The sequence below is a fragment of the Amphiura filiformis genome, chromosome 10 (genome assembly GCF_039555335.1).
Source record: "Amphiura filiformis chromosome 10, Afil_fr2py, whole genome shotgun sequence".
NCBI lineage: Eukaryota > Metazoa > Echinodermata > Ophiuroidea > Amphilepidida > Amphiuridae > Amphiura > Amphiura filiformis.
In genome coordinates this window covers 55,924,781-55,933,543 of record NC_092637.1, presented here as the reverse complement: position 1 = coordinate 55,933,543, position 8,763 = coordinate 55,924,781, and the positions used below count along the sequence as shown (strand labels likewise).

Genomic DNA, 8,763 nt, shown 5'->3' with positions numbered 1-8,763 from the left:
GGTCGCCATAGGATTAACACATAATCATGAAATCTTTACAAACAATTCTAAATTTGTTATGTGGTGTCAAAGCAAAATTATCTTACTCTAAAACCGTCGGGGTACGACCGTGTACCACACTGTAAGTATGTTAATTTTCCATTTGTAATTGCTAACCGTGTATTTTGAATGGGGCTGTCAGCCTAGACTAATTCCAATCAGCCGTCTACACTTCGCATGTACTGTGTATGCTTCGTAGTGACGACTGATTATCTTACAGCCAATATCATGACGGACTTCTGAAAACTATTCAATGCGACTTTGCTTGTGCGCCGTAGCGCGACTGACTAGCGGCGCCCGTGTACCGCGTCGCTGTACCGCGCCGCTGTGACAAGATCGCGCTCTGAACTTCTAAAAACAACAAACTCGGTCAAAAGGTCAATTTGGACACAACTGCGCATGCTCTATGCCACAGGAATCCTGTTGCAAAATCCGTCACTTTTTTTCCACGTAGTTTTCTCAGTCGTCAATCCAGACGGTTGACGACTGAGGGCAGCAGTCTACTGTCAGCCCTGTATCTTCGCCAGCCTCGTACGTCACGTGTTGCGGTTCCTATGCCGCCTGATACCACTAAATATATTGTTTGTCGCCCTCTTGTGGCCAGCAGAAGCGTTGGTCTCCGTCCCAGCCGGTTTGTGCTCCTTCGTCAGGATGGAAATAATGTTATAAAATATAGTGTAGAGAACCTCTATAATAATTTACATTACAACTTTTTTGTCAAAAACACACATTATAAAGGTATGTAAATATTTGTTTTTGCAATAATATCAACAATAATTAATATTCTTAATTCTTAATTATAAAATCTTAATTTTGTTTCCAGTTTTGGAAAAAGGTCGAGGTCATAATTATGCAACTTAACCTTTTATTGAAACCTTCAAAGTCGTTGCAATAACATTATTTGTATTTAAGTACATGACTTTCTGCCAATACCTTATAAGGCAATGGACCATAGGTGGCGCCAGATTGACCATCGAACGATATCTTCGTGGAGTCATCAGCCTTCTTGAAAGAGAAGCGACTTACTAGATGGGTGAGGAAAATAAAGATCTCCATTTTGGCTAGCCTTTCTCCTAAACATACACGGCGACCTTGAAACAAACATTAGCACATTAGAGATTACTGTTACGAAATGTATGTAGTTTAATCTGATTCTCAATGGATATAAAAATGGCATTTAAGGTTAGCCGAGAGTTTTTTCATGCGCTTGATTTCAGAGGGACGTAAGATCATAACAGACACCGCCATGCATAAAATGAACAAGCGTACCGGGAGTAGGCCTACTTACAATAGAATATCGATCCACGGTCAAGACATGAAAAGGCTATGAAACTTGGCTTAGCTCGTGCCCGGAGCTCGGATGCCGGGGGGGGTGGTGGCACAAGCCGTTTTCGGCAATTATCACAAGGATTTTATAAATTTTAAAATTGATTGGGGGCACTTCGTCAAGCTACGCCCTGGAAAATGTGTTGATTTTGAATTTATAGCCTTGATATCTTTGATGAAATCAATGCTGCTATTCCCCTGATTACAATGTAAGGGTAGGCAACAACAACAATATCAAAAAGCAATTATTTGTAAATCGAATTTGGGATGAAAATCAACAAGACAGACTTAGCAGGCCTACAAATTTCTGAATTATATAAAGTGAAAAACAATCAATCACAATTCACTGCACTCAGCGAATCAATCAAATAAAACTAAAAAGAAAGGAGCAAGAAAGAATAAAGAAATAGTGAAAAAGAAGAGAGAGAGAAAGAAAATGAACGAAAAGAAAGAAAGAAAGAAAGAAATGGGAAAAAAGAAATGAAAAAGAAAGGGAGAAAGGAAAGAGGAAAGAAAGGAAGTAAAAATGAGAAAAGAGAAAAAAAAAAGAAAATTCAGCCACACGGAGACTCGAACCCACAAAAATAGTTCATATTAGATTCCCAGTCCAACGCTCTATCCATTCGGCCATAGATCAGCTTACGCAATTGACTGCTCTCAAAGCGGATGATATAACTATAATTGGATGCAATTACAAATGATTACAATCGCGTCCGCATTATGGCTCTTAGAATAAACACGCATGTCGGCGCTGAAATTTTGAACGAACTGATGGAGGAAAACCTCGTTTTTTGCAAAACTAGCTTCAATTTGTAGTGAAAATCAAATGGAATAGCAATTGGCAGAATGTTGAGAAATAATGTAGGTATTCAGATGTCTAAATTAACGTCTCGTAATCAAGATATCGATAATTTCACAAACCAGCTTTTTCTCAAGAAAATTCTCCAAAATTTTCCCCCCAAAACGGGCTTTTAAAATTTAATCGGTACTGTATTTGGTTCTTCCCCATGGCAACATTATTTCTTTGATCGATTTGTAATAAAAAAAAAAAAGAAGAAAACAATCGCTCGGTGTGGATTTATACGGAGCGCACATTTGAAAAAACCTCATGGAACGTGTTTTTGATCTTGTGAACATGGTGGGTAAAAATGCTTTAAACGAAGGATTTTCAAGTTTATTCTAATAATTTGTATATAACACACACAAAAATGTTAAGCTACATCCAATGCACCAACATTTCACTCGCTGCGATATTTGATTACTGAGAAAACTCTGTTTTAGAGAACAACTTTATACGTCTTTTATACGTTTTTTATACGTCTCTTTGTGTAACCTTAAACTAGTCAAATCAAGTAAAATAATGGGTACACCTGGACGAAATTGGACCACTGTTTTATTTTACTTGCTAGTGTCAAAAAAGGACAAAAAAGGAAGTAGGGTAAACAATAAATGTCTGAATATTCTCAGTCGTCCATAATATTCTCAGTCATCCAGGTAGTTTAAACATAATAAAATGAATATTGAGTTTTTGATAGCGACAGTATCGCGTCTCATCCAAGACGCATCATCAAGCTGCTCAGATGATGAATTATATACCTCATATATAGATTCCTGTCATCTGATTGGTTGAAATGCAGTCATTGAATTAACTATGCCCGCAAAATGAACTATGGACCGGTCCATGGAAATGAACTATGGACCGGTCACGTGCGTCACGATCAAACTGCGCGTTTTTCCTAGCGTAAAATGATATTACGCACGCGTTGATGTTTTCACGCGTTATAATCACGCAGAAATCGCAGATTGTAATCTGTGTGCCGTTCGCATTGAAACTATTAATTTCTCTTCCCAAAATCGATGCTTTTAACCAAACAGATGACAAGAATCTTAAGATTTGGTATATAAAACAAATATTGACTGCTTTTTATTCGGGGCATGGTTAAAATTATAGGCCCACGGTGATCTCAAAACCATGACTATGCCCCTCGGCTACGCCTTGGGGCATAGTCATGGTTTTGAGATCACCTTGGGCCTATAATTTTAACCATGCCCTCATAGCAGATCAATATTTGTATACTATTGACCTGTGACACACTTGATGGTATGACGCCAATGAACTATGACACGGCAATTAGAAAGCTACCCGGCGACTCTCATGTGACGTGCATACCATCAAGTGTGTCACAGGTCAATAGTATGTTTTATGCAAATTAGCATTTTCCCCCATTATTCTTTTAATTTCTTCTCCTTTTTTGATATGTTTTTGGGGATGTCTTTTAGAGATACTTACCCAAAACAGTGATGTTCCAATAAATTTTTAGCGCACGTAAATTGACTCGTCTAATTTGCTTGACAGAACATGATGATGACATATTGAATTTGTGAACACTTTGCCTCGATGACTGTTCTTTTTATATTGCATTGAATCGAATGCAGCCAGTGAATTCATTTTGAATTGTTAAAATAATATTTATCCCAGTGGGCACAGGTTAGGATTTCGACGTTGAATCAACGTTGATACAACGTCGAAGTTTCAACCTAACCTGATTTCAACCTGATTTCAACCTAAACATGCTAAAGGTTAGTTGAAATCAGGTTGAAATTTCAACGTTGAAATTTCAACCTGATTTTAACTAACCTCTAGGTTGATATCAGGTTGAAATCAGGTTGAACTCCATTAGGTTGAAGTCCATTTGCAAATACAACGTGATTTAAACCTGATTTCAACGTCGAAATTGATTTCGACGTCGAAATTTCAACGTGATTTCAACGTCATGTGTGCCCACTGGTTATACTGCCGTATTCGTTCCATCAACCGGGCGCTCATTTTTTTACATTGTTTTAGCCGACAATACATAAAAAAGTATCATAGTACTATATATCAAAGTACGCAGAACACAATTCGCCATTTATCACCTACTTTATTTTGCGATATAGATTTGGTGTCTATGCTATTGTTTTTCTTCGTTCGTATACTTTTTGGGTGCAATACATTTACCAGTGGTTATCCTTGTTGTGTAACAGTTTAGGGATTTTTTAGTTCTTTTCTTAATTATTTATTATGTTGCTATCGTACCTTATCCGTTCTTCCTTTTGAACCACTTTACCATTCTCATCTAGGAATCGGTTTGGTTTGAAGACATAGGGATCTTGCCATATATCTGGATCGTGATGAACGCCCCAGAAGTTTGGTTGTATTGTGGAACCTTCTGGTATAGTATAACCACAAAGAGTTGTTGTGGAATGGGCATAGTGTGCCACGCCTTGAAGAGATATTAAGAAATGGTATTAATTAAGACACAGTGCCAAAGTTGCTCCCAAGATTCTTGGTAAGGTGGTATATTGCTTGTAATTCTATTGTTATTGTTGTTTAATGAGTTCTGGTTCTGTTTCGGCTCATCAACATTTACCAATGACACAAAACATTAACTTGGGAATACGATGAATTAAGAATCTTAGAGTCTTCATGTGTTGTTCTCCTAACAAATCTGACGGTACCCAAAAGCATGCGCGTATTTTTTTTTTGGGGGGGGCCTCTGGTTGCGCCAGGCCCCAGGGTCAAAGCAGGGGCGGCCAAATCGAAGGGGCGGCGGAAGAATAAGGGGCGGCAAAAGAGGGGCGGCGGAAGAAGAAAGGGCGGCAAAAAGAATTATTAAAGAAAAAAGGGGCGGACATTTTGAAAAAAAATGTACTATACATCAAAATGTGTTGTTTTGGGGCGCTAGCGCCTAAAAACCTTTTTTTTTTTTTTTTTTTTTGCTCTTCAATTTTCAAACGACCGTAAAATAAATTGGGGCAACCTTTTCGGGCTGTTGAGGAAGGGGCGGCCACGGTACGCCACTGTCAAAAGGTTATACCGGTGATTACGCTCATAGATAAGCGGATATGGAGAACAAGAAACAGTACGTACGAGTCACACAGATGAGCTGATTGTATGACCAGTTGAGTAGCAGCTGGCAGAGATATGGACTTGAAAACGTTAACAGGTGGTGCAACTGCTATCGCAGATATCCTGATCCAGGCTGGGATTATAGGCACAGTCGTTGTCACCTCCAACCTCCCTCCCACAACACCCACACCCACCACCCACACACACAAACACCCAACCTATAAAACGCACCCATAAATCTAAAACGGTAATAAACACGAGAAATATGTGTCAAAAACGAAATGAACTAATCCACTACGAATTACAATCCTGATTTTAAATTGATAATTACCCAGTGGAACTATCGTATGAAGTCTCTGTGTCTCCATGATGATGGCTTCAGTGAATGGCATCTCACACCTATCCGAATACTTAGGTAGTCGGCTTTCACCACAGACACCTGCACGTGGAACAATGTTAAGACACGTCATTAGCATAAACTTAAGATGCATTACCAGTTAAATACATTTAGTCAAAATGAACTAGTGACATCCAGTCATTCAAATGGGTTCTACTTCTATCTCATAATACACCAGGCAAAAAAGAAACTCGTCAGTTATAGTCAACCTTGCTGTTCAACAACCTGATAATTTTGGATTCTTCTGAAATATACATTTTGTTAATTAGACTTTGCTTTCTCTTGTGACAAATCGAACAAAAATTTGGCCAATATATGCGCCTCCAAACCGCTATACCCCAAAATCAAAAGTTGCAATTTCAACGATTTTCAATGGGAACGCATCGTTGTATTACACACAAGCACCACGGGCCAATAAAAAAAACCACACAATGTAACAGGGATTGAATCGTTAAAATTGCGACTTGCAACTTTTCATTTTGGCGTTCGAGGGTTTGGAGGCGCATATCTTGGTCAAATTTTGCTCGATTTTCACTTACTGGGTGTCAAATGAGACAGCAAAGTCGATAACAAAATTTATAATTCAGAATAATCCAAAATTATCAGGTTGTTGAACAGCAAATATGACTGTAACTGACGAATTTCTTTTTGTGCCTTGTATATATGATATAATGGTGGAGTTCAATCCGGATCAAAAGTGGTTTGAAAACTTGTATAAAGTTACATTTGAAGTTCGAAAATGTCGCCGTGAAGTATGAACCCTTCCACACCAATCGACGTTGCGTGTCTCTAGAATTTTGAATCGATTGATTGGTTAGTTACGGTGCATTATACCCTGAAAACTATATCACCAATAATTAAATTTCTATGTTCAAACAGATTTATGTGAGGTTGGGAAATAAAAATTTCAGAATTAAGAACGTGATATGTAATAGTAAAACCTGGGGAAGTATGGGCACAAATACCTTTTATTTCATCTCGAATTTTTCTTTGTACATCGGGTGCCGCAATCAAATGAAGAAGACACCACGCGAGCGTGTTTGATGATGTCTCAGTTCCCGCCAAAAACAAGTTTTCAGCAAACGATATCAAATGGTCGTTAACATTCTTCGACATTTCGTGATCATCTCGAAACTGTTCAATTTCTTTCAAGTACAAACCAATCAAGCCGTTACATTCAGCGGTCTCTTTCCATATTTGCTTATGCTCCTTGACAACTTTTGTAAAACAATCAATATGTTTACGAAGGCAACGAAAAAATTTCTTTCCATTTCCACGATTGAACATTCGAAGAAGTGGAAGTTGTTAGTTAGGGGAAAAAGTTCACTTTGGTGACCACTCTCTGGCTAGTAAGGTTTGACGATTGATTCGACTTCTATGGACCATTTAGAAAAAAAATAGCCACCATGTCCCTCGCGAAAATCCCGGCATTTTTCGCTAGAGGCCAAAATCCAAAATGGCCGCCACCACCATTTTGAAAATTTAAGTTTTGAACCAGAGCACCTATAATCATGCACAAAGACACTTTTTCGGATATGTCGAGTACAAGGATTCCGATTCTGACATTAGTTTGACATTACGGCATCATTTTCACCCAGAAATCCAAGATGGTGGCCGGCACCATCTTGAAAAATTTAGTTTTGAACAAGAGGACCTTAAATCGTGTACAAAGACACTTTTTTGGATAAGTCGACCACAAGGATTACAAATTTGATATTACTTTGACATTACGAACTCATATTTACCCAGAAATCCAAGATGGTGGCCGCCGGCGCCATCTTAAAAAAAAAAAAAGTTTTGAACCAGATTACCTAAAATCGTGTACAAAGACACTTTTTCCGGTTAGTCGACCCCAAGAAATCCGAATCTGACATTAAGTTGACGTTACAAAATAATTTTGCCCAGAAATCCAAGATGGCCCCCATTTGGTAGAGCGTAAATGTGATTTTTGAATGAGAGCAGAAGCATAAGTGTGTCATTTCCGCCTTATCTGGGGTTCATGTCTCGATATGGGGTTTCAACTGCCTTATCATGGCATTTGCATATGGGGATCGACGCTAAGTCAGGAAACTTCGCGCGTATGAAGAGCGATGTCGACCACGCTTAGAAGGCACAGGCATGGAAAATTCCAACCTGTGTGTTTATTAGTCCTACCCGAAGAGATCAAAGGTCAGATTTACATTTGCATACCGTCTGTAAGAGCCCAATACGTAACAAAAGCCCAGTACGTAACAATTTGATACGTATTGGGCTCAACAACTTCAACCTAGAACAAAAAGTGGCCCAATACGTAACAAAACTAAAATTTGATTAAAATTACTTTATTCATACTCCCTCCCTCTGTAGTGGTTTTTGTTACGTATTGGGCTCTATACATTTTTTGTTACGTATTGGGCTCCGGTTGTTTTCAAGCAAATTATGGATATTATGTGCATGTGTTTTTATAGAAGTACTTTATATTGACCCAGTAACTCATTTTGAGTCTTTCTAGAACAAAATATTTGACAGTGTTTTATCTCTAGACTTGTAATTTATTTGTTACGTATTGGCATCTGGTTATTTTAAAAGGAAATTATCATGATTAGGTGCATGTTTTTGTTATAGAATTACTTTATATTGACTCAGTAAATCCTTTTGAGTCATTTTGAGTCTTTCTAGAAAAAAATTTTGACAGTGTTTTTTCTCTAGACTTAGAATTTTTTTGTTACGTATTGGGCTCTGGTTATTTTTTAAAGCAAATTGTGGTGATTAGTTGCATTTTTTGTTTGCTATAAACTTACTTTATATTGATCCGGTAACTCATTTTGAGTCATTTTGAATCATTCTAGAACAAAGCTGATTATGGTTATTAGGTGCATGTTTTTGTTATAGAATTACTTTATATTGACTCAGTAATTCATTGTGAGTCATTTTGAGTCTTTCTAAAAAAAAATTTTGACATTGTTTTTTTCTTTACACATAGAATTTTTCTTGTTACGTATTGGGCTCTGGTTATTTTTAAAGCACATTATGGTTATTAGTGCGTGTTTTTGTTATAGAATTACTTTATATTGACCCAGTAACTCATTTTGAGTCATTTGTGACTCTTTCTAGAGTCATTTTGAGTATTTTT

At 37.7% G+C, this 8,763-nt stretch overlaps 1 pseudogene; it reads right to left on the bottom strand.

Annotated features, from left to right (window-relative positions):
• Nucleotides 1–936: 936 nt before the first annotated feature.
• Nucleotides 937–5,724, bottom strand: LOC140161989 (cytochrome P450 2U1 pseudogene; annotated as a pseudogene).
• Nucleotides 5,725–8,763: the final 3,039 nt, after the last annotated feature.